Source organism: Prionailurus viverrinus, chromosome B3 (assembly GCF_022837055.1).
Source record: "Prionailurus viverrinus isolate Anna chromosome B3, UM_Priviv_1.0, whole genome shotgun sequence".
Taxonomy (NCBI): domain Eukaryota; kingdom Metazoa; phylum Chordata; class Mammalia; order Carnivora; family Felidae; genus Prionailurus; species Prionailurus viverrinus.
In genome coordinates, this window is record NC_062566.1 from 6,727,930 (window position 1) to 6,754,452 (window position 26,523).

Consider the following 26,523-nt stretch of genomic DNA (forward strand, 5'->3'; position numbering starts at 1 on the left):
TCTCAAGGAGTGATTACTTTAAGCCTCCTGCAGTGCTCTCAACTTTGATAGCATTACCATTTGGAGCCAGATAATTTCTTATTGTCAAGGGCTGTCCTTAAGCAGTGTTGAATATTTCACAGTATTCATGATCTTTAACCACTAAATGCCAATAGTACATCAAACAACCAAAACATCAGGATACAGTGCCAAATGTCTCTGGAGGACAAAACTGCCCCCCCAGTTGAGAACAGCTCCCTCTACTGGAAAGTTTCCAAGAGATTTCAACAAAAATACCAGACTTAGTTGGGGGAAAAAAAATGTCTGTAGATCAATAATTTTTTAAGGTGACAAAGGGGAAGTTTGTTTAAAAAATCTATTTATTCATGCCTTTGTCTAGTTATCCATCCTTTCTTGGGCTCCTCCCCTGTTCTGGCACTGTTCTGGATGCTGGAAAGTCAACAGAGTACAAGACACACAAGGTCCCTGCCTTCATGCAGCTTGCCTTCCAGATGGAGAAGCAGACTGACAATAAACAAGTAGACAGAAGAATCATTTCAGGTTTAGGTGAGTACTATGTGGATGATATGATCAAGAGTAACCTCAGGGGCGCCTGGGTGGCGCAGTCGGTTAAGCGTCCGACTTCAGCCAGGTCATGATCTCGCGGTCCGGGAGTTCAAGCCCCACGTCAGGCTCTGGGCTGATGGCTCGGAGCCTGGAGCCTGTTTCCGATTCTGTGTCTCCCTCTCTCTCTGCCCCTTCCCCGTTCATGCTCTGTCTCTCTCTGTCCCAGAAATAAATAAAAACGTTGAAAAAAAATTTAAAAAAAGAGTAACCTCAATGAGGGATGCAGTGGGTCTTTTAGGTAGGAGGTCAGGGAAGGTGTAAATGATATGACGGAGCCAGCCACAAAGCTCTTCGGTGGGGAAGAGTTTTCCAGGCAGATTTAACAGGAAGGGCAAAAAAGAATAAAACAATGGAGGGAGGAGGGTCAGGCAGGTTGAAGGAAGAGTCCAGTGTGGCTGAGCTAAGGACTAAAGTACAGTGTGGGAGGAGGTCGAGTTTGGAGAGGAAGTTGGGAGACACATCATGATATGGATTGTACTTTGTGGGCAATTACCCACCACTACCACTCCTGCCATTACTCCTAATACTCTAATTCTAACACTTCTTTGATTCCACAAGAGCTTCCAACTCATTGAGTGTTCCACTCTCTTGCTAGCCACTATTCCAAGTTCTCACTCTCCTTTCTCAGCTTACATCCATGACCTATCACTAGTAATTCTTTCTTTTATACATCCTCAACCCTCTTCCCTTCTTTATGCTATTGCACTTGCCTAACAATTCCAATCCTGCTTAAAAACATCATGTTTGTCTTGGGAGAGCTGGATGTAGCTGAAGAGAAACACTCAGGCAGACATGGTTGATATTAAAGTTATGCTCATTACCTTAAAAGGACCATGAGCACTGCTGGCTTCCCTTCCTGAGCTCCTTAGTCAACTCATCATCTCTTTCCTCAAGACAGCCATTCCATACCTTTTCTTCTCACCTTAAACCACCCACACCTTTTCCCTCTGCCTCACTTCCAGCTAATTACCTTTCTTTCTATTTCTCTAAGGATCATAGCTTTCCAAGAGAAAGTCTTCACCTTACCATCATTAAACCCACCACCACCTGTACCTGTGCCCTTCTATCCTTATGTAACACAGAGCAGTTGTTCATGAGCTTGTCTATTTACCATGTGGTAGGGAACTTTAATGCCCAATGTACACAGAGAGTGCCTTGAACTTAACAAGTGTTCAATAAAATGTTTTTAGTAAATTAATGATTTGGTTTTAAGCAGGAGAATGCCAAGATATACTTTATGTTTATAAATGTTCATTCTGGGTTGATAAAATAGAAGATGGTGGCATAGGAGGATGCTGGGCTCACCTCGTCCTGCTGATGACTTAGATTCCACCCACATCTGCCTAAATAACCCAGAAAAATGCCAGAAGACTAGCAGAATGGACTCTCCAGGGCCAAGCGTAGACAAGAGGCCCACGGGAGAGGGTAGGAAGGGCAGAGAGGCGGTGCATGCTACATGAACTGAGGGGAGGGAGCTGGGGTGGTAGAGGGGCACCTTGCAAAACAAGGCAGAGCCCCCGAAGTCTGGCTTGCAAAAGCAGAGGGGCCAGACTACATGAGTTCTGACAGCCAGTGGGACTTAACATCTGGAAAGTTAAAAGCCAACAGCTCTGCTCTTGGAGAGTGGGGAGGGCAAGAGGATGCCGGAGGGAGGGTTGTTGAGCCCCAGAAGACAGAGCTCAGCTCGGCGGGGGAACAAAGGCACTGGCAAGCACCATCTTCCTCTCCCATCCCCCAGCAGAAATTCCAAAGGGAATGAGTTCCTGTCACCGAACTTGCTTGCACCAGGCAAATGCCCAACACTGTGCTTCTGTGGATCCATGCCTCCGACAGGCCTGCCTCCCTCTTGGTGCTACAGGGCCCCTCCGGCAGGGGACCACCCACAGCAAAGCAACCTAAACCTGCTCCTCCCTCCCCTGTGCACCTTGCAGATTCACCCCAGCTAACACGCCAGATCCCATCAAAGCAGAACCACAAGCCTGGAAGTGTACAAGCATCCCAGACAGGGGCCACACCACTCCACAGTGAGTCCTTCCCCTGGGAGAGGGTAAGATAAGGTACACACCAGTCTGACTGTGGCCCCAGAGTGGGCTAGGGGCAGAAATTAGGTCTGACTGCGACCCTGCCCACCAATACAAGTTACTCTGGACAGCACAGGGGAAGTGCCTGGCAGGTTGGAGCTGCCACAGGGACCAAAGTGACAAAACATAAGAATTCTCCTCAAAAGAAACTCCAGGAAGTAACGACAGCTAACGAATTGATCAAAACTGATTTAAACAATATAACAGAACAAGAATTTAGGATAATAGTCATAAAATTAATCTCTGGGCTTGAAAAAAGCATAGAGGACAGCAGAGAATCTATTGCTACAGAGATCAAGGGACTAAAAAATAGTTGTGAGGAACTAAAAAATGCTATAAATGAGGTGCAAAATAAAATGGAGGCAACCATAGCACGGATTGAAGAGGCAGAGGAGAGAATAGGTAAATTAGAAGATAAAATTATGGAAAAAGAAGAAGCTGAGAAAAAGAGAGATTAAAAAATCCAGGAGTATAAGGGGAGAATTAGAGAACTAAGTGATGCAATCAAACAAAACAATATCCGTATAATAGGAATTCCAGGGAAAGGAGAGAGAGAGAAAGAAAGGGGCTGAAGGTGTACTTGAACAAATCATAGCTGAGAACTTCCCTGATCTGGGGGAGGAAACAGGCATTGAAATCCAAGAGGCACAGCAGACATAACTTGAATCAATCCTCTGCACGACATATCATAGTGAAACTGGAAAAATACAAGGATAAAGAGAGAATTCTGAGCAGCTAGGGATAAACAGGCCATAACTTACAAAGGTAGACACATAAGGGTAGTAGCAGACCTATCTACTGAAACTTGGCAGGGCAGAAATGAATGGCAGGAAATCTTCAATGTGGTGAACAGAAAAAATATGCAGCCAAGAAGCCTTTATCCAGCAAGTCTGTCATTCAGAATAGAAGAGATAGGGGCGCCTGGGTGGCACAGTCGGTTAAGCGTCCGACTTCAGCCAGGTCACGATCTCGCAGTCCGGGAGCTCGAGCCCCACATCGGGCTCTGGGCTGATGGCTCAGAGCCTGGAGCCTGTTTCCGATTCTGTGTCTCCCTCTCTCTCTGCCCCTCCCCCGTTCATGCTCTGTCTCTCTCTGTCCCAAAAATAAATAAACGTTGAAAAAAAATTAAGAAGGAGAAATAAAGGTTTTCCCAAACAAACAAAAACTGAAGGAATTCATCACCACGAAACCAGCCCTACAAGAGATCCTTAGGGGGATTCTGTGAGTGAAATGTTGAAAGGACCACAAAGTACCAGAGACATCACTACAAGCATGAAACCTACAGACGTCACAATGACTCTAAACCCATATCTTTCAAAAATAGCACTGAATGTAAATGGACTAGATGCTCCAGCCAAAAGACATAGGGTATCAGAATGGATAAAAAAAAAAAAAAAACATCTATTTGCTGTCTACAAGAGACTCATTTTAGACCTGAGGACACCTTCAGATTGAAAGTGAGGGGATGGAGAACTATCTATCATGCTACTGGAAGCCAAAAGAAAGCTGGAGTAGCCATACTTATATCAGACAAACTAGACTTTAAATTAAAGGCTGCAACAAGAGACGAAGAAGGGCATTATATAATAATTACAGGGTCTAGCCATCAAGAAGAGCTAACAATTATAAATATCTGTGCACCGAATACAGAAGCCCCCAAATATATAAAACAATTAATCAGAAACATAAACAACCTTATTGATAAGAATGTGGTAATTGCAGGGGACTTTAATACCCCACTTACAACAATGGATAGATCATCTAGACACAGGATCAATAAAGAAACAAAGGCCTTGAATGACACATTGGATCAGATAGACTTGACAGATATATTTAGAACTCTACATCCCAAAGCAACAGAATATACTTTCTTCTCAAGTGCACATGGAACATTCTCCAAGATAGATCACATACTGGGTCCACAGTGCTCTGAAACTTGAAATCAACCACAGGAAAAAAATATGGAAAACCTCCAAAAGCATGGAGGTTAAAGAATACCCTACTAAAGAATGAATGGGTCAACCAGGCAATTAGAGAAGAAACTAGAAAATATACGGAAACAAATGAACATGAAAATACAACAATCCAAATGCTTTGGGATGCAGCGAAGGCAGTCCTGAGAGGAAAATACATTGCAATCCAAGCCTATCTCAAAAAAAAACAAGAAAAATCCCAAATACAAAATCTAACAGCACACCTAAAGGAACTAAAAGCATAACAGCAAAGACACTCCAAACCCATCAGAAAAAGAGAAATAATAAAGATCAGAGCAGAAATAAATAATATAGAATCTTAAAAATCTGTAGAGCAGATCAATGAAACCAAGAGTTGATTTTTTTGAAAAAAATAAACAAAATTGATAAACCTCTAGCCAGGCTTCTCAAAAAGAAAAGTGAGCTGACCCAAATAGATAAAATCATGAATGAAAATGGAATTAATACAATCAATCCCTCAGAGATACAAACAATTATCAGGGAATACTATGAAAAATTATATGCCAACAAACTGGAAAACTTGGAAGAAATGGACAAATTCCTAAGTACACACACACTTCTAAAACTCAAAGAGGAAGAAATACAAAATTTGAACAGACCCATAACCAGCGAAGAAATTGAATCAGTTATCAAAAATCTCCCAACAAGTAAGAGTCCAGGGCCAGATGGCTTCCCTGGGGAATTCTACCAGACATTTAAAGCAGAGATAATACCTATCCTTCTCAAGCTGTTCCAAAAAATAGAAAGGGAAGGAAAACTTCCAGACTCATTCTATGAAGCCAGCATTACTTTCATTCCCAAACCAGACAGAGACCCAGCAAAAAAAGAGAACTACAGGCCAATATCCCCGATGAATATGGATGTAAAAATTCTCAACAAGATATTAGCAAATAGAATTCAACAGCATATATAAAGAATTATTCACCATGATCAAGTGGGATTCATTCCTGGCTGCAGGGCTGGTTCAATATTCACAAAGCAATCAATGTGATACATCACATTAATAAAAGAAAAGATAAGAACCATATGATCCTGTCAATCGATGCAGAAAAAGCATTTGACAAAATTCAGCATCCTTTCTTAATAAAAACCTTGAGAAATTCAGGATAGAAGGAACATACTTAAACATCATAAAAGCCATTTATGAAAAGCCCACAGCTAACATCATCCTCAATGGGGAAAAACTGAGAGCTTTCCCCCTGAGATCAGGAACATGACAGGATGTCAACTCTCACCACTGTTGTTTAACATAGTGTTGGAAGTTCTAGCACCAGCAATCATACAACAAAAGGAAATCAAAGGCATCAAAATTGGCAAAGATGAAGTCAAGCTTTTGCTTTTTGCAGATGACATGATATTATACATGGAAAACCCGATAGACTCCACCAAAAGTCTGCTAGAACTGATACATGAATTCACCAAAGTCGCAGAATACAAAATTAATGTACAGAAATCAGTTGTATTCTTATACACTAATAATGAAGCAACAGAAAGACAAATAAAGAAACTGATCCCATTCACAATTACACCAAGAATCATAAAATACCTAGGAATAAACCTAACCAAAGATGTAAAAGATCTGTAAGCTGAAAACTATCGAAAGCTTGTGAAGGAAATTGAAGAAGATATAAAGAAATGGAAAAACATTCCATGCTCATGGATCGGAAGATAAATATTGTTAAAATGTCAATACTACCCAAAGCTATCTACACATTCAATGCAATCCCAATCAAAATTGCACCAGCATTCTTCTCGAAGCTAGAACAAGCAATCCTAAAATTTGTATGGAACTACAAAAGACCCCGAATAGCCAAAGTAATTTTGAAGAAGAAGACCAAAGCAGGAGGCATCACAATCCCAGACTTCAGCCTCTACTACAAAGCTGTAATCATCAAGACAGCATGGTATTGGCACAAAAACAGACACATAGACTGATGGAATAGAATAGAGAATTTAGAATTGGACCCACAGAAGTATGGCCAACTAATTTTGACAAAGCAGGAAAGAATATCCAATGGAAAAAAGACAGTCTCTTTAACAAATGGTGCTGGGAGCACTGGACAGCAACATGCAGAAGAATGAAACTAGACCACTTTCTTACACCATTCACAAAAATAAACTCAAAATGGATGAAGGACCTGAATGTGAGACAGGAAACCATCAAAACCGTAGAGGAGAAAGCAGGAAAAAACCTCTCTGACCTCAGCCACAGCAATTTCTTACTTGACACATCTCCAAAGGCAAGGGAATTAAAAGCAAAAATGAACTATTGGGACTTCATGAAGATAAAAAGCTTCTGCACTGCAAAGGAAACAATCAACAAAACTAAAAGGCAACCGATGGAATGTGAAAAGATATTTGCAAATGACATATTAGACAAAGGGCTAGTATCCAAAATGTATAAAGAACTCACCAAACTCCACACCCAAAAAACAAATAATCCAGTGAAGAAATGGGCAGAAGACATGAATAGACACTTCTCTAAAGAAGACATCCAGATGGCCAACAGACACATGAAAAGATGCTCAACATCACTCCTCACCAGGAAAATAAAAATCAAAGCCGCACTGAGATATAACCTCATGCCTGTCAGAATGGCTAAAATGAACAAATCAGGAGACTATAGATGCTGGAGAGGATGTGGAAAAATAGGAACCCTCTTGCACTGTTGGTGGGAATGCAAACTGGTGCAGCCGCTCTGGAAAACCGTGTGGAGGTTCCTCAAAAAATTAAAAATAGATCTACCCTATGACCCAGCAATAGCACTGCTAGGAATTTACCCAAAGGATATGGGAATGCTGATGCATAGGGGCACTTGTACCCCAATGTTGATAGCAGCACTTTCAACAATAGCCAAATTATGGAAAGAGCCTAAATGTCCATCAACTGATGAATGGATAAAGAAGTTGTGGTTTATATATACAATTGAATACTACATGGCAATGAGAAAGAATGAAATATGCCTTTTGCAGCAACGTGGATGGAACTGGAGAGTGTGGTGCTAAGTGAAATAAGTCATACAGAGAAAGACAGATACCATATGTTTTCACTCTTATGTGGATCACGAGAAACTTAACAGAAGACTATGGGGGAGGGGAAGGGGGAAAAAAAGTTAGAGAGGGAGAGAGACAAACCATAAGAGACTCTTAAAAACTGAGAATAAAATGAGGGCTGATGGGGGGTGGGAGGGAGGGGACAGTGGGTGATGGGCATTGAGGAGGGCACCTGTTGGGATGAGCACTGGGTGTTGTATGGAAACCAATTTGACAATAAATTTCATATTTAAAAAAATTTCACTCTGGCTGCTATGCAGAGGATGGGTTATAAAACAACAGGTATAAAAGCAAAGAGTGAGTTAAGAGGCAATTGCATTGGTCCCAGCCTATATTAGGGTCATACTATTGGTGGCAGAGTGAAGTGAGTAACATCAGGATACGTTGTGGAAATAGAACAAATTTATGGATGAAAAGATGTGGGGACTACAGGAAAAAATCCAGGAAGGATCTTAGGTTTTGTCTTTACCAATTGCAAGTATGATGATGCCACATACTGAGATGGACAAGACTAGATAGGAGCAGGTTTGAGGAGAGACAGAAGTAAGAATTTGGTTTTGGACACGTGAACATGTTAAATTTAGGATGGCCTTTGGAGTGGTCCAACTGAAGGAGTAATTTATGCTGTTAAATGTCAGGCTGGTGCCCTGGAAAGCTTTGAGGACTCTCTCTTGCTTACTACGTTACTCTATGTCCACAGCAGGTCAACAGAGAATTCTGCTCATTGTACTCACTGTGTGGTCCAGACTAAGAGAGGCTTCACTCACTCAACATGTGTTCCCACTACTGGGGAGTTGTCCTTTGGAGCGGTCCAACTGAAGGAGTAATTTATGCTGTTAAATGTCAGGCTGGTGCTCTGGAAAGCTTTGAGGACTCTCTCATACTTACTATGTTACTCTATGTCCATAGCAGGTCAACAGAGAATTCTGCTCATTGTACTCACTGTGTGGTCCAGACTAAGACAGGCTTCACTCACTCAACATGTGCTCCCACTACTGAGGAGTCAAGGAAGAGAGCAGGATATACCAGACACTTCTATTGTCTAACCCAAGCTGTGAAGCGGTACCAAGAATTTTCCCATTGACTTTTATTTGTTGGCTGATTATGTGTTCATTTTATGTGTCAACCAGACATTTGGTCAAACATTATTTTAAGTGTGTCTGTGAGGGTGTTTCCAAAGGAAATTAACATTTGAATGGTAGACTGAATAAAGCAGACTGCAGTCCCCAATATGGGTGGACTCATCTAATCAACTGAAGACAAATAGAGCAAAAAGACTGAGCAAGAGGGAGCTCCTCTTGCCTGTCAGATCGAGCTGAGGCACAAGTCTTTTCCTGTCCTTGGACCCAAACTGAAAAATTAGCTCTGCCTGGTTATTGAGCCTGCTGGCTCTTAGACTAGAATTTACACCATCATTTTTGGTTCTCAGGCTTTCAGACTCAGGCTGGAAATATGCATCAGCTCTCCTGGGTCTTTAGCTTATTGACTGCAGATTTGGAACTTCTCAACCTCCATAATCATGGGAACCAATTCCTTATTTCAGATAGATGATAGATAGATAGATAGACAGACGGATAAGATTAGATATAGATGATATAGATATAGATAGATATAGTTCTATTGGCTCTATTTCTCTTGAGTACCTATTACACTGATGAAAAGATGACAAATGCTTCCCAAGATGGATTTCTATTGGCCCTTGTGGCATTCATGTAGATGATTGTCATGGCTTTTCTATGGAAAGTGAATGGTATTAGTGCCCATTTATTGAATGATTGTTATTTGCCAAGCCACAGGCTAACCTATTTACATATAATATTTTATTTAATCTGCAAAATAACTTTATAAAGTCAGTTTCATTGCCCTTATTTTCCAAATGAGAATATTTCCTAAAGACGTTATTTAATTAGCCCCACGTTGCAAATCTGGAGAGCTATGGATCTAAGATTTGAATTCAGGTATCTCCAACCTAATAGTCCATGCTGTTAACCACTCTAGGAAAAGTGAGTTATGGAAACTTAGAATGATATATTGAAAGGACTATGGTGAACAATTAATAAAGGTCCAACTTGGGAAGATCATTTTCCATAGAGCACATTTCTATTCCCTCACCCTTTTTTTGGAAGTGGAAGCTACCCTTGGCTATCACCCTGCCAAATCTGAGATTTACTTCCTCATGTTCCTGGAATGCAAAATGGCTCTGCAAACTAGTAACATGGAATTTCCCCCCTCATGAATCCCCTCAATATTCATGATAGATCATTAACATGGCCTACACCGAGTCACTTTGATACCAAATGAAACTTCCTCACTGGTATATCCTCCATTGGCAGGAGGACCCACAAGAAATTACTTATTATAAGATGATTAGCAAATGCAGGGTTGATGGTTGATATTTGTATTAGTTGACTATTGCTGCTATAACAAATTAACACAGACTCTATGACTTAAAATAACACAATTGTATTCTTTTATAGTCCTGGAGGTCAAAAATCTGAAAGTTTTACTGGACTAAAATCCAGGTATCTACAGGGCTGGGTGCTCGTGGAGTTCCTGAAAAGAGAATATGTTTCCTTGTTCTTTTTAGTATTTAGTTGTCTCCTAGATTCCCTGGCTTGTGGTGCCTTGCTATTCTTCAAAGCACACCACTCCAGTCTCTGCTTCCATCATGATGTCACTTTCTCTTTTGACTGGCTCTTCCTTCAGCCCTCTGATAAGTACCACTATGATTGCATCAGGGCCACCCAGATAATTCAGGATAATCTCCCCAATTCAAGATCTTTAACTTGATCACAGCTACAAAGTCCCCTTTGCTGTGGAAAGCAACATTCATGGACTCCAGGGATTAGGACACACACTTATTTGAGCAACCATTAATCATCCTACCAATAACATCTGTTCAGAGGGCATCTACACTCAAGAATAATATCTCTCCAATATTTTCCTTGGCTCCTTCTTCATATCCTGTCACTCTCAAAATACCATTAACCATGTCTTAGCCATCAGTCAGAAGTTCATTAAAAGTCGTCTATAATTTGTGTGAGTTATACTCCTCAGTGGTAAGACATGGCAATCAAGATGTGATTTTCCCCCCTCATTTTTGAAACTGAAAACTGTAAATAGCATTTTGTGAACAGGGCCTCAATAATAAACTAAAGAACATTTGTTCAAAGCACAGTGCTTAAATTAGGCCTTGACTTTCCGGACACTCACTTTTATACCTCTTTTCCCAACCAGGTCTGGCAACTACAGCAATGATGAGAACCAGAACAAATAGCAGCACTACATATAACTGCACATCAGGCATGCCAGCACAGCTCACAGTGCTTATTTCTGTACCAGGGCCTGCAACAGGTAAATCCCTTGAATCAGACAATATTGAACATGTCGGGACTGACAATTCTCTGAGGCTGAGACACCCTTGAACCATGAGGGACAGTAGCAATTACTGGGTAGGCTACAGTATAGCAAAGAAATCAGCCCTAGAGAAAGTTAGGTTCCTCCTACTGGATCCAAGGTTAGTGAATTCCATTCAATCAATCAATCAATCAATCATTCCTTACTAATTACAAGCCTGATAGCACCCGCCATTGTGCCAGTGCTGCAGAGATAAGAGGCAATATTGTAGATATGGATTTATGGTCACATGAGACTTACTAGCCTTTAATTAGGACTTTCTTTGGGCCAGTCACACAGAGGAATTATTTGGAATGCAGCTCTTGTACTTACAGTCCTCTGACCAATACCTCAGAGTTTATAACAGTCTTATGATTCAGGAGGAATTGGTGGGTGGAATGAGCAGGAAGGAGATTCAAGTCACGAACAAGTCAAGTGAAACATGGGTCCCCCCTGGAACCTACATGAGAGCTTTGGGATACAGGGATTACATCACGCCCTTTAGGGTTAGGCATGTGCTGATTCAAATCACTTGCTGAAAGAATTAAAATAATCAGATTGAGTCCATCTGCAGAGCAGCCTCACATTTGGTGTATTTTGCACAATTGTTTCAGTGGAGCTCTGGACCCAGCTGTCCAGGGATAGGACATCATCTGAGAATGGCCATTATCACAGGTCAAAACTCATGTTTCAGAAAATATGGTGTTATCTCTCAAAGGCAGGAGGTAAAATGCATTTTGTTCTCATCACAGGGACAGGAAAATTCCCTTTCAGAGTAGGCACTGCCAGGAGCTGGTGTATGCAAGGAGCACAGGGCTGACCCTTGTTGATTGTAGAGATGGGAGCAAAGACAGGGCTGGCTATTTTGAGCAGCAAAGTATATGTAGTTATTTCCATAGATGGCCATTAATAACGTGAATTAGACAAAACCAAAATGCTTCATGATGCCTGGCCAAATTATATTTCTGATGTGATGAAATTCTGATGTCAGCATCTTGGAAGCCTAGAAAACAGACTGCAATGCACACCCTAAATTCATACACTCAGCATCTGAAGATAGCATGTATGGGAGACACTAAGCTCCCACCTTAAACTGTGGGTCAAGCCTCGATTGATGCCTCCTCTTCTGAGTGAGGCAACCTAGCCAGGCCCACCTCCAGCCCTCAGCTTAGGAAGGAATTTCAAGGGCTTTACTTGCGGCAGCTAGAGAGTTTACTTGAAGTGGCCAAAAGCAAGAAAATTTATACTGTGTGCAAGATACACATGATAAAAGTCATGAGTGATGAGGATGAGAAGTAGCCTTTTTCATTCATTCATTTGGCATTTCATAAATATATACTGAGCACCTACTTGGGGCCAGGCTCTGCAATTGGTAACAGAAATTCAGTAATGAACAAGACGCTGCCTGCAGCTCTTCTGGGCTGATGGGCAGCATAGTTTAGCAGGAAAAGCATGGGCATTGTAGGTGGTCAGCCACGGGCCACTGTAGGGATATTGGTCACCCCTTCAGAACCCACTCTTCATACTCTATTTTACTCATGCCTGGGTTTTGAGAGGGTGTGATGCTACTTCTGTTGGAGAAGTGAATAAAGTATGCCAAATATGGCCTATGGGGCTAAAACAGACTCTGGTCTCTAGCTTAGAGACCCCCTCCTCCAGGTTCTTCTTCCTTTGTTTGCTGCACGCGTGAAAACCCCCATAGATATGGAAGCTGACCCTCCCCACTTGCATTCAGCACTCAGAACTTTGGAGAAACAGTCTCCTCTGAGACCACCAGTGTTAAATAAATCTCTGATCCACCAAGATCTCCAAGTGCCGCTTGGTTTTTCTGCCAGCATTCCAGCCTGGTTCCTCAACATACTTGGTTCCCTGACCAGGAAACCCAACTGCACTGGCCCATTGTTGCCACCGGTCTGGGAGAATGGCAAGGTGGTGACAGAGTGAGGGATCACAAGGGAGAAGGCGTGCACCCTGCCTGAATTTCGGCAGTCTCCTTCTCAGTTGCCTTGGGCCGGCCCCACTCCGTTGTTCCTGCCGGATTCAGAGAACTCAGAGACGTGGTAGGTGAGGATCTGGACCCCACATCAGAACCGGTAATGCTGGGGCCCCAAAGAAGTCAGGCCCACCCAAAAGGGTAGAAGGGGGACCTGATCAATTCCCAGAGGCCTTAATAGGTCTCACGGGTAGAAAATTTTGCGGGAGGGAATATAATAAACTCTGTTGTGGGTGTGTGTGTGAATGTGCGGCTCAGCCAGGCTTGCCAGTTGAGTTCAAGTCTGTGGCTCCACGGACAGGCACCCTTAAGGTCCCCAAAAGTCTATGGAGTCTGAATGGGCTCTCCTGTGTACTGGTGAGAGTATAAGGTCTAGGGTGGTATCAGATCAGATTCCAATCGCAAGTCACAAAGCTGAGTCTGCTACAGCCAAACCTCACCTAAAGTTTCCCTTGGGAATGCAGCCAGAGGAGTATCTGATTGGTCCTGTCATCTGAGGAGACCCTCCCTTTGTCTGTCTTTGTGACACCAAACATGAGAAAGAAATTAATAATGGGATCAAAACAGAGTAAGCCTACAATTTTAGAGGTCATGCTCAAAAATCTTAAAAAGGGATTTTCAGGTGATTACAGGGTGAAAATGACACCCAAGAAGTTAAGGATCTTTTGTGAAATATAATGGCCCATATTCAATATAGGGTGGCCCCCAGAAGGGACATTACGTGCTCAAATAGTGCAGCGGGTTTGCTAATAGTCCCTGGGAACCCAGGCCACACTGATCAACTTCCATACATTGAATCCTGGCTTGAAATTGCCCGAAATCCCCTGCCTTGGGTGCGATTCATCGTTAGCAAGCAGAGCCAGGCAAAGGTTTTAGCTACTTCATCCAGACACTCACCCAGGGAGCCAAAGAATGGACCCACCACTCCTCTAATATTTAAATGAGACATGGAGGAAGATACTGTCTTTCTACCTCCTTATGACTCATCAATTCCCTCCCCCCATCTCCTGAGCTTGAAACTCCACCCCCATCTGTCTCTCCACTACGGCCACAGTCAGTGCCACCACTGCCACTGCAGTCGCCACCACCACCACTGCCACAGTTGGCACCACTCATCTCCCCACCCCTCTTGGACCTGGAGAATCCTCCCCCACAGGGGGCAGCAGCCAGAGGGTGCCCCAGACCCAGACCTAACACTCTCCAAATGCCTGTAAGGGAGACAAGAGAGCCTGAAAGACAGAATGAGGATGGAACAGTCCAGCCCAGCTGTTCCATGATGTATTATCAACCTTTCTCTACAACAGACCTCCTCAATTGGAAACACAACATTCCATCATACTCTGAAAAGCCACAAGCAACGGTCAACTTGATGGAGCCCTCTTCCAGACCCACTGACCGACTTGGGAAGACTGTCAACAGTTACTCCGTACTCTGTTTAATACAGAAGAAAGAAGAATAATGAGAGAAACATGACGGTACCTAGAATTTCACGCACCTCCGGGGATCAATGACCCTGCTGTCTGGGCTCAAGCTCCTGCACCTGAAGAATGCGCACCATGGGATTTCACCACAGAAGGACAGGCCCACATCCGACGATACCAGGAAGTCTTCCTTCAGGGAGTCTGAGCTGGAGCCCAAAAGCCCACGAACATGACTAAAATATCATCATTCACATCACTCCCCAGCACCCTGGGGAGTCTCCCAGAGACTACTATGAAAGATTATGTGAAGCATACCGTGTATACACCCCATTTGATCCCGAGACACCAAAAAGTCAACAGATGGTAAATACCTCTTTTGTGGCACAGGCTTCCCAGATATCAGAAGAAAACTCCAGAAGTTGGAGGTCTTTGCCAGGATGAATATCACTCAGCTGATAGAGGTCGCCAGCAAAGTTTTCATGAACAGAGAAGTCACAGCTGAAAGAGAAGAAGAGAGAAGACTAAAAAAGAAGGCCACCCTTCTCACAGCAGCACTAAAAGAAACAGATGTTGCAAAGATGGGAAGACCCCAACCACCAAAAGGGGGGAAGCCCATACCCCCTTAGCAAGGGACCAATATGCATACTGCAAAGAGAAGGGACACTGGACGAATGAATGTCTGAATCGGAAGGGGCTCTCAAAACCCAGCCGATATTGGGAGAAACCTTGAGGCAAGAACCTCGTTGGTCTGGCTGGGGTAGAATCAGACTGAGGGGGACCAGGCTCTTTCTCTCTTGGCCCCCTTGAGCCCACAATCGAAATGAAGGTAGGGGGCCACACAATAAATTTCATGGTTGACACTGGGGCTGAATATTCCATTGTTACTTCCCCGGTGATGCCCTTAAGCCAAAAGATGGCAAACATACTTGGGGTTACTGGGACATGGGCGATGCAGCAGCCCTTCTGTCAAGCTTGACAATGTGAACTTGGGGGTCACAAGGTCCGGCATGAGTTCCTCTACTTACCTGACTGCTCAATTACTCTCCTGGGCTGGGATCTGCTCTCCAAACTTAGGGCCCAGATAACTTTTGAACCTACTGGAGACACTAGCCTCCAATTAAATACAAGGCAGAAGGAAATCCTGGTCTTGGCAATTACCCTGCCAAGGGAAGAAGAATGGAGACTATTCTGTGCCCAGCCCTTACCCTATAGCCCCTCAGAATTCAGGCTTACATTCCCCTCAGTATGGGCTGAAGATAACCCACCTGGACTAACTTAGAATCGGGCCCCCTTCATTGTTGACCTGATCCCTGGAGCCCAACCTCAGAGACAAAGGCAGTACCCCCTTCCACTCGAGGCTAGGATGGATATACAAGAGCACCTGACCAAGCATAGAGAAGCAGGTATTCTAATTGAATGCCAATCAGCTTGGAATACCCCGCTCTTGCCAGTCAAGAAGCCAGGAGGAGGATACCGACCAGTAGAGGAATTGAGGGCCATTAACAAAGTGACTGTTTCCTTACACCCAGTGGTTCTGAACCCATATACTCTCCTCAGCCAAATTCCGGGGTCAGCCAGATGGTTTACATGCCTCGACCTAAAGGATGCTTTCATCTGCCTCTGCCTGGCTCCTTAAAGTCAACCATTGTTTGCCTTTGAATGGGCTGAGCCCGTTACAGCCAGATGCAGCTGACCTGGACACCACTTTCCCAAGGTTTCAAGGACTCGCCCACTCTTTTTGGGGAAGCACTAGCTGCAGACCTCGCCGACTTTCCAAGGGAAACCACAAGGTGTGTCTGCCTCCAATATGTAGACGACCTCTTCCTTGCCAGCGACACCCAAGAATACTATATGAAAGGTACCAAGGCCCTCCTGCATCTCCTATCCTACTCAGGGTACCAGGCCTCTTGGAAAAAGGCACAGATTTGTCAGCAGCGGTTCCAATACTTAGGCTTCATCCTCACAAAAGGAAAAAGAGAACTAGGACCGGAAAGGAAGAAAGTTATCACCACACTGCCACAGCGCCAAACAAAATGAGGCTTGCGTGAATTTTCAGGGGCCGCAGGGTTCTGTCACATTTGGGTTCCCAGATTCTCAGCCATAGTGAGGCCCCTCTATGACCTGTTGGGAGAGCCAGACCGGGAGCCCCTCGCATGGACTGAGGAGGCAAGGGCCACTTTCACAGAAATAAAGGTGGCTCTGGGACAAGCCCCAGCCCTGGGTTTGCCTGACATAGCAAGGCCCTTTAAACTCTTCATACATGAAAAGGACAAAATAGCCCTTGGACCCAGCAATCGCACTACTAGGCATTTACCCATGGATACAGGTGTGCTCTTTTGAAGGGACACATGCACCCCAATGTGTATAGCAGCACTATCAACAGTAGCCAAAGTATGGAAAGAGCCCGAATGTCCATCAATGGATGAATGCATAAAGAAGATGTGGTATATATATATATACAATGAAGTATTATTCGGCACTCAAAAAGAATGAAATCTTGCCATTTGCAACTAGGTGGATGGAACTGGAGGGTATTATGTTAAGTGAAATTAGTCAGTCAGAGAAAGACAAAAATCATATGACTTCACTCATATGAGGACTTTAAGAGACAAAACAAATGAACATAAGGGCAGGGAAACAAAAATAATATAAAAACAGGAAGGGTGACAAAACAGAAGAGACTCATAAATATGGAGAACAAACTGAGGGTTACTGGAGGGGTTGTGGGAGGAGGGATGGGCTAAATGGGTAAGGGGCACTAAAAAATCTACTCCTGAAATTGTTGCACTATATGCTAATTAATTTGGATGTAAATTTTAAAAAATAAAAAATTAAATTAAAAATAAAGTACTGACCTAATCCGCCCCCCCCCCCCACCACCACCACCAAAAATAGCCCTTGGAGTGCTCAGAGTATGAGGCCTTGGCAACAGCCAGTGGCCTACCTGTCAAAAAAAAAAAACCTGATCCTGTGGTTACAGGATGGCCACCGTGCCTCAGAGGGCTGGCAGCCACAGTCCTGCTTATCAAGGATGCAGACAAACTCACACTGGGACAAACACTTAATGTTAAAGTCTGACACGCAGTCATGTCCCTCATGAGCACCCAAGGATATAGTTTCCGCTTCAATTCTTAGCTGACACAATACCAAGGCCTTCTCTATGAAAACCCAAGGGTCACTCTCGAAACAGTAAGAACACTAAACCCGGCCACCTTCCTTTCCACGGAGGGAGAACCCGACCATGACTGTTCTGAAGTAGTGGATGAAGTCTACGCCAGCCGCCCAGACTACAAGACCAGGCAATAACAAACCTGGAGATCACCCTGTTCAGCGATGGGAGCAGCTATTACAAGAAGGCAGCCAAAGAGCAAGATATGCGGTAACGACAACCACCGAAGTTCTGGAAGCCAAAACCTTGCTGGAAGGATGGTCGGCACAATGAGCTGAACTGTATGCCTTAACCCAAGCCCTCATCCTTAGCAAAGGTAAACAAGTTAACATCTACATTGCTTCCCAGTATGCCTTCGCTACTGTGCATGTACACGGGGCCATCTATAAAGAAAGAGGCCTCCTTACTGCTGCAGGGAAAACTATCAAAAACAAGGAAGAAATATTAAATCTTCTTGAGGCCTTATGGCTGCCAGACAAGGTAGCTATCCTACACTGTAAGGGACATCAGAAAGGAGATGACCCCATAACTCAAGGAAATCGCCTGGCTGACAAAACAGCCAGAGTGGCCACCTGTGGTGACCCACGCGAAGCTCCTACCTACACTATGACTCTTGTGCCCCAGAGGGAAGCCTCCCCACCCCTGTACACAAATGAAGAAAGAAGTTGGGCCTCCACAGAAGGGGGCACACTAAGCAAAGAGGGATGGTGGGTCATGCCAAATGGACACATCCTTGTGCCATCGTCTATGGGAAAACACCTAGTGAAGGAGTATCACCAACTCACGCACCTAGGGAAAACTGCACTGGAGGCCCTCCTCAAAAAGAACTATATCAGCTAGCTGCCGGAATTATGCCAAGCTGTCAGTGAGCAATGTGTAACGTGTGCCAAAAACAATGCTTGGTCTGTCCCTCGGCCCCCACCTGGCATGCAAATGATGGGGGCTGCCCCTTTTGAAGACTTAGAAGTGGACTTTACTGACATACAACCAAACAAAGTGTTCAGGTACCTTCTTATAATAATCTGCACATATTCAGGATGGGTCGAAACATTCCCAACCAGAATAGAACAAAGTCACGAGGTGACCAGAGCTCTTCTATGGGAGATTGTGCCTCAGTTTGGTCTACCCTTAACCATACACAGTGAAAATGGACCTGCATTTGTGGCAGACAGTATACAAACCCTAACAAAGTCCCTCAACATTACCTGGAAACTGCACACTGCTTACCGACCCCAGAGCTCAGGGAAAGTAGAGCGGATGAATCACACCCTCAAGGAAACCCTGGCTAAGTTCCACCAAGAGACTAATCTCCCATGGCCATATTTACTACCACTGGCCCTCCTGCATGCCCAATGCATGCCTGGGGCACTGGGATTCTCCCCTTTTGAGTTATTATATGGGCGACCCCCCCCCCACCATGTTTAGGAAAACTCCCAGGATACCTACACCAGATTGGAAACAAGGGAATAAGAGAACAGCTCCAGACCTTGGGGGCAGTCCTAAATAAGCTACAGAGATACACCATAGAGAGGGCCCCAATTTCCTTAGGGACCACCATTCACCTCTTTCATCCAGGAGACTCTGTGTGGGTCAAAAATTGGAAGAGGGAACCTCTTTGATCACGGTAGACTGGGACTCATACTTCTATTTTAACAACTCCTACAGCCCTTAAAGTTTCAGGTATCACCCCATCGCTCCATCATTTCAGAGTGAAGAAGGCCAACTCAGAAGAACCCAAAACCTGGCAAAGTGATCCAAATCAATCAAACCACTTAAACTGACCCTCAAAAGGGAAACTGGCCCCTGAGACCTCCAGCCCTGCTCCAGCCACACCCCAGAAGCTAGCTGGCCTGCTCACGGCAGAAGCTTGAGGAATCAACTCATGAACCTAGCCCAGGGGTCTGGATGCAACTCTGCCAGCCCTTGCCCCTTATTGGTGTCATAGCCCTGATCTTACTTCTTACTGTTGGACTGATAGAGACTGCACCAACAAGCTGGACATGGGGCAAAAGATGCATGCTGGGTCTCACATACCTCCTCTGGATGGGAGGATTATTAAGTATTGCCTGTATATTATGATAACCTCTCTCACCCTCACAACTGCCACTTACCCACTTTGCCCCCAGGACTGTTATATGACAATAAGAGGGTCAAGGGCATTCAGTGTCTTCACCTCCCTCCACAAAGATTGCTACAAGGGAAAAACACCCACTCTCTGTCAGTCACCCAGTGCCCTAAGGACTAAGTATTGGACCATAGAGATAACCCAAAATGTCAGAAACCCATGTCACAACAAGGGCCTCCAGAGAGGGAAACGAGCTTGCTATGCTTACCTTCCTCAATGGGGGATCTCGGACGGGGGAGGGGTGCAAGACAGGGCCCTTCAAAAGGTTATAAAGTATACCCAGGATAGGGTAATACAAGCCATAAAGGCGACCACTCCCCTGGCAGCCTACCAAGGTTTGAACCTTCAGCCCTCAATCAGATGCTTACCAATTCCCCACTCCAGCACTGGGCCAACACTACTCAACAAGTCCTCCATAAAATAGATAATTGCACCCAAACCTGCTGGTTGTGCTTGCCCCTCAGCTGGAGGGCTTACTTAGCCACTCCTATCCCTTTGACCTGGGAAGTTCCTGAAAAATCTCAAAACCAACACCTCTGTCTTAATTGGACCCCTGGCCACTGGGGTCCTTCTCACAAATGCTGACAATCTAATCTGTATAGTCCCTGAAGGTATGAACGGTACCTCTCTATGTGGAAGAAATATAACCTTAAAGAGGAATACAACCCTATGTTCAGCCCCTGGGGTGTTCTGTGTTCCAATTTGGCCTACTGATGCTTAGAGGCCAACTGGACTCAGATATGTTATTCCATCTTCCTAACCCCAGAGATATCCGTATACACTGAAGATCAGCTCCTGCTACCCGTTCTGATAGGCACAGGAATTGCTACAGGAATAGGAACTGGAATGGAGGCATAGGTTCATCCACAGGACTATACCATCGACTATCTTAAGAGCTAAGTGAAGACATGGAACGGGTGGCAGATTCTCTGGTAACCTTACAAAACCAAATGAACTCTCTAGCGGCAGTGACCCTCCAAAATAGGCGAGCTCTTGACCTTCTCACTTCAGAAAAAGGAGGGACTTGCATCTTTCTGGGGGAGGAATGTTGCTATTATGTAAACCAGACAGGAATAGTTACAACTAAAGTTAAGGAACTCAAGGAAAGAATTCAACGTAGACAACAGGAAAGTATCAATCAATGGAAAGGATGGGATCTTACGGATTGGGCATCCTGGCTTCCACCCTGGCAGGGCCCTTCCTCTCCATAATTTTACTTGTATCCATCAGCCCCTGTATACTGAATGCCATGGTACGTTTTATTGAAAACACTGTTGCTCGCCAAACTACAGCACATATCTTAGCCTTCTGAGAGTACCACCCTGTAAAACTGAAAGGTGATGACTACTAAAAGTTTTGTTTTTTTTTAAAGGCATCAATGGGGGGAATGTTGGAGAAGTGAATAAAGTATGTCAAAGATGGCCTATGGGGCTAAAACAGACTCTGGTCTCTAGCTTAGAGACCCCTCCTCTGGGTCCTTCTTCCTTTGTTTGCTGTGCGCGCGAAAACCCCCACAGATATGGAAGCTGACTGTCAATTACCCACCCCACTTGCATTCAGCGCTCAGACCTTTGGAGAGACAGTCTCCTCTGAGACCACTGGTGTTAAACAAATCCCCGATCCACCAAGATCTCCGAGTGCCCCTTGGTTTTTCCGCCAGCGTTCCAGCCTGGTTCCATAACACCTCCAGCTCTGTAGATGGACCCCATTACCTGAGGCTGATCACAAAATCCAGAACTACAATCAGGTCCCCTGTCTTGTACCCTACACTTCAGAGTGTCTAGCTCTGACACCTGTTTCAAGTACACATTTCACTATGGGGTGAGAGTCTGAGTGAGGAAACAGATCCACAAGAAGTCTGCACATTCCCTCACTGATCACACCCTCACTGTCCACACCCAGATTCCACTCTCTGGGCCTGCACTGGCCTCTTTCCCAGTTCTTCCTTCCAAAGGTAGATGATACCCTAAGTGGGCACACACTTAGATCACATGTGGAGTTGGAAGATAAGAGCAGGGTTGTCTACATGCATGTAAGCCTTTTGCAGTATGGGATGGAGCATGGAGTGGACAAAAAAAAGGGGGGGGGACTATCACCTAGAAGCCTGTGTTTGTATGCTCACCTGGAAGCCATAAAGGTTAGTTCAAGCCTAAGACCCCATCACCATCAACCCTGCAATGATTCAAGAGTGGGAAAGGAAGCAAAGTTAGTTCAATCAGAGTGAACTTCAGAAATTTTGTGAATTGTGGAGGAAGGAACCATCTAGGACTACTGTTGCATAGAGCCAGCCCACCCCTGAAGGCTTAGGTTTTGGAAGTAAGTCAATTCCCTTTATCATTTAAGCCAGTTTAAACAGGATTTTCTGTTTCTTACAACCAAAAACATCCCAATAGGTTCCAACTTCTATCAGCTACCAGCTGTGTTGTTAGAAAGCAGCAAGTCATTTTTATCTGAACAAGGCTCAGTTTCCTCAAATGTACAATGAAGACAACCTAAATATCACTGGGTGACCTGTAGGAAAGAGTAAAATCCTGAGTGGGAAAAAAATGTCTAACATGGTAACTGACATGTAGTAAGTGCTTAGTAAACATCACTTCCCTTTTGATCAATGTGGATGAAAGAACTCAGATGAACCTTCTAGGGATGTCTGTGGCAGATCATAAACCTTTACTAGACTCCTCTCAAGCATTATGTTCCACATTAAGGGCTGAATATCCAAAGATGAATAAGTCAGAGGCTCTGGACTTAAAGGGCATACAGGCTCATGAAATAGTGGGCAAGAGAGACAAATGCACAATCATGCCAGCATGTGATGATGCTATGTTCATTTGCCTTTGCATCTCCAGGACCTACCTGGAGCCTAGCACAGAATAGATGCCGCAGTGTTTGTTAAATGGGTAACATGTGAACAAATCAGGCATTAAAGAACAGGTTGGATATGTATAAATAAAGAGAAATTTGGAAGGCATTTTGAGTTAGAAATTGCTTTTGGTTGCTATTAACAGAAACCTAATTTCCATGGCTTCTACACACAGGGATTTTCTCTCTCCTGTAAAGTTCAGAGATCAGATTCAAAGACTTGCCATAGTAGCTCCATGGGACCCTTGCTTTTTCTATTTTTCTGCTTGGCTGTGTATAGCCTCCCTGTCAAGGTTATCCCAAAGGTCCTTGAAGGCTGCTAGAGCTCCAGCCATTATGTCCATATTCCAGGAAGCAGTCAGGAGGAAGAGGAAAAAATGGAGAGACAAAAAGGGGCTTACTCCAGCTGTCTGTCCTTCCTTCTCAGGATACTCCACTTAAAATGATTAGCTAGAATTTAACTCTGTAAGCACACCTAGTTGCAATGGAAAAGTGGTCATCTAGGCACAACACTGTCTCTGTAATACAGATGGATTGCTATCAAAGAAGGGGAGGATGGGGGTTAGAACGACAACCAGCTACTACTGTTGCCAGTGGGCACCATAGAAGCAGAGATAAAGAGGAAAATAAACAGCCCGTGACCAGGATCAGGGAGAGAATCAATTTGGTTGGAGTGGAAAGTGACAAAGAGATGGTAAGTCAGGATTTAGGACAGGCCAAAGGCTCCCAAACTTTAGTAAGAATGAGAGGTACCTGGAGGGTTTTTGTTCCACAGACTGCCGGACCCCATGCCCAGGGTTTCTGATTCCATAGGTCTGGGGTGGAGCCCTAAATATTTGCATTTCTAACAAGTTTTCAGCTGATATTGATGTTGTTGGTCTGGGACCACACTTTGAGAAGCACTTTTGGATGAAGTTAGAACTTTATCTTCTAAGCAACATGGAACCCAGTAAAGCTTTTGAGTTGGTAAGAAAAACAACTGTTTCGTGAAGGTTCATCTGCAAGAGGTCTGTAGAATGGTCTGGAGAGGATGGAGACCGCGGCAGAGGCTGAGGTGGTGAGAAGGCAGGAACAAGACCAGCACTTGGGATGTGTTTGGTCTGACTTGACTATATTATATAGAGCAATTCCATGAAGATGCTGACCTCCAAGCCCCATCTTTATCTGCTGTGAGCAAAACAATCAAGCTAGCTGCCCTATGCCCAGAAGTCTGATACTAAAGGCATGTTGGTGTTTATTGATTTAAAAAAAAAAAAAAAGCAAAACTATGTGTCCATGTCTCCTTACCCTACTCAATTGCAGCCCAAAGCAGCTTATACTAAGAAATGAGAGGCAGGGACACTGTGTGGCTCAGTCAGTTGAGTGTCCGACTTCGGCTCAGGTCATGATCTCACAGTTTGCGGGTTTGAGCCTCACATCACGCTCTGTGGTGACCACTTACTCAGAGCCTGGAGCCTGCTTCAGATTCTGTGTCTCCTTCTCTCTCTGCCCTTCCCCCACTCATGCTTTGTCTCACTCTGTTTCTCAAAAATAAATAAATGTAAAAAAAATTTTTTTAAGAAATGAGAGGCAGCAGGGGGGAACCCACGAATAAATGAGGGTCATGATTACAAGTGATAAGATGGTAGGAAGAAACGAGGTCACTGGATCCCCATTCCTTCCAGCACTGAGTCTCCCCATACTTTGTTTTGCCCACACCTGAGTTTTGAGCTCCTTAGGGATTGCAGTTAAGACTAAAATAGACAGGAATGCAGGATAGTCAATTGAGGATTTGGGCCAACCCTACTTTAAACTGAGTTCTACCTGTGAAGCAGGATGATGGCCACTCTCTGGGAGACGTTTGCAAATTAGTAAAGGCACCCTCTGGGCACAGCTTGACAACCCCAGTGTGGCTACATTTCAGTCCCCATTTGTCTGTGTGGTCAAGTGCCCTTGTGTGGGACACAGCCTCTAGGACTTAAGAGGTGGTCCTTCTGTGAGAAGGGACTTAACCTCAGAGGCCCTGGGTTTCTCCTCTGTTGATGGGATGGTAGGCAGAAACCCCAGATTTGTCGGGCAGATTGGAGTAAACCATATAAAGTGTAGGACACATGATCGGTGCCCAACAAGTATCTGTTTCCTTCCAGATTTCCTTTTGAAACAGTGAGGACAGCCGCATGGGTTAAACCTCTTGGGCTGCCGGGGAATCATCTGTGCCTCCAAATCTTGGCAGAGCTGCCCTGGCTTGGCATTTGCAGCAACGTGACTACTGCCTCTCTGCCAGCATCTCATTGTCTGGCACGAGGAAAGAGTGCCCAGCTCCCCCTGCGACGCAGAGATCAGCAAATGGAGACCAGCTGAGCTCTCGTGGTCGGCACATTAGCTCCCTTAGTACTGCCAGCTTTGGGGGTCGCAGAGCCCCTGATTGCAAGTCTAAAATCCCAATGACTTCCCTCCCTTTTCATTAATTTTCTAAGCTCCAATGTTGCTGAGATAATACCCTTCCAGGTGCAGGGACTCCTCTAAACCACTTTGCCTGCCAATCCAACCATAGTGGGGTCCCCAGGCAGCTTGCTCAGGTGCTGGAGAGGCCAGGAGGGGCAGGGGTGTCATTTCAGCAAGCCCTGTAGGTGTGAGTTGATGTGGAGAGCTTTCACCACTGATGACTCTCTTTCTAAAGGGGCCAGCCAAGAGGCTGAAGTGCCAAATCCCAATTAAATCACAAAAGAAGTGGGAGCAGCCAGAGGATGAGTGGGGAGGGAAGCCTCTGCCACTGATTCTCCAAGGGCCACTTACCCCACTTGCCTGAGGCTGAGCAAGTCTTCCTGGATGGGGACTTCTCTCAGTCCACACGTTACTGTAACAAATGCAGAGAACCAATTATAGGTGGGGCATAGTCAATCTAGAGATGAATGAGACCTAGTGAACAAGATCACATCTTAGTCGGGGAGAGAGAGAGACCTGTAAACAGAGTACAACCGTGCAATATGGCAAACGCTCTAATAGAGATCAGTACAGGGTGTTGTGAGTGCACAAAGGAGGGAATGTCTAACTCTGCCTTGTGGTGGTGGGGAAGATTCAGAAAGGAAGGGGCATTGGAGCTGGTCCCAATGGATGGGTAAGAATTTGCAAGGCAGAGAAAATGGGAATAGCGTGCCAGGAACAGGAACAGCACATGACAAGCACAGAGTCCTGAAACGCAGTGTGGGTGGAGGAACACGTAGGGCAATGAGCCAAGGAAGTAAAGAGATAAGAAAGGTCTTTATGCTGACAGTCCTGGAGGCAGGAGTGGACAAATGAGAGAGAAGGCTTGCAGACCAACAAGCAAAGAGAAAAATCATTAAACTGCTCTGTCACACCACACACACACACACACACACACACACACACACACAGCCTTTCCCCATCCCCATTTTGCAGGGCTAGCAAAGGGCAGGCTGGTAGGATGATGAAGCACTAAGCGCTGCATGCTTGATACTATATCCAGGCTAGCTAGAGGCAGAGGGTAAATCCTAAACTCTGAGATCTGTGCAGAGGGCAAGGAGCCAAGAACAAGAGTTTAAGTTGAAAGATCTGCAAGGAGACAATGGATGGGAATAAAGAAGTTCAGCTGAGCAAGAGGTGAAAGCATCTGGGACTTTATTTCGCCTAGAGCTTTTTATCTGCATGATTGCCTTATGCTGCATCAGTGAGATGGCCTGATGGTCCTCTAATTACCTGTAACTAGATTCATTTGTTATCAAAGACCGTCTGCCCCATGCCCCTGACTCATCCCTGCATGCAGTAGTTAGTGTCTGGAAAGGCAGCAGGCAGGGAGATACCAGAGGCATAAAGTCTTAATCCTATA

General features: G+C 44.7%; 1 long non-coding RNA gene across 1 annotated transcript in view; it reads right to left on the reverse strand.

Moving 5' to 3' along the window:
* LOC125168402 (uncharacterized) overlaps positions 1-26,523 on the reverse strand; it is an 86,940-nt gene that overhangs the window by 12,360 nt on the left and 48,057 nt on the right. The window contains exon 3 of the long non-coding RNA XR_007153125.1: positions 14,916-15,042. This is a non-coding gene — a long non-coding RNA (uncharacterized LOC125168402). The remainder of the gene's footprint in view (positions 1-14,915; positions 15,043-26,523) is intronic.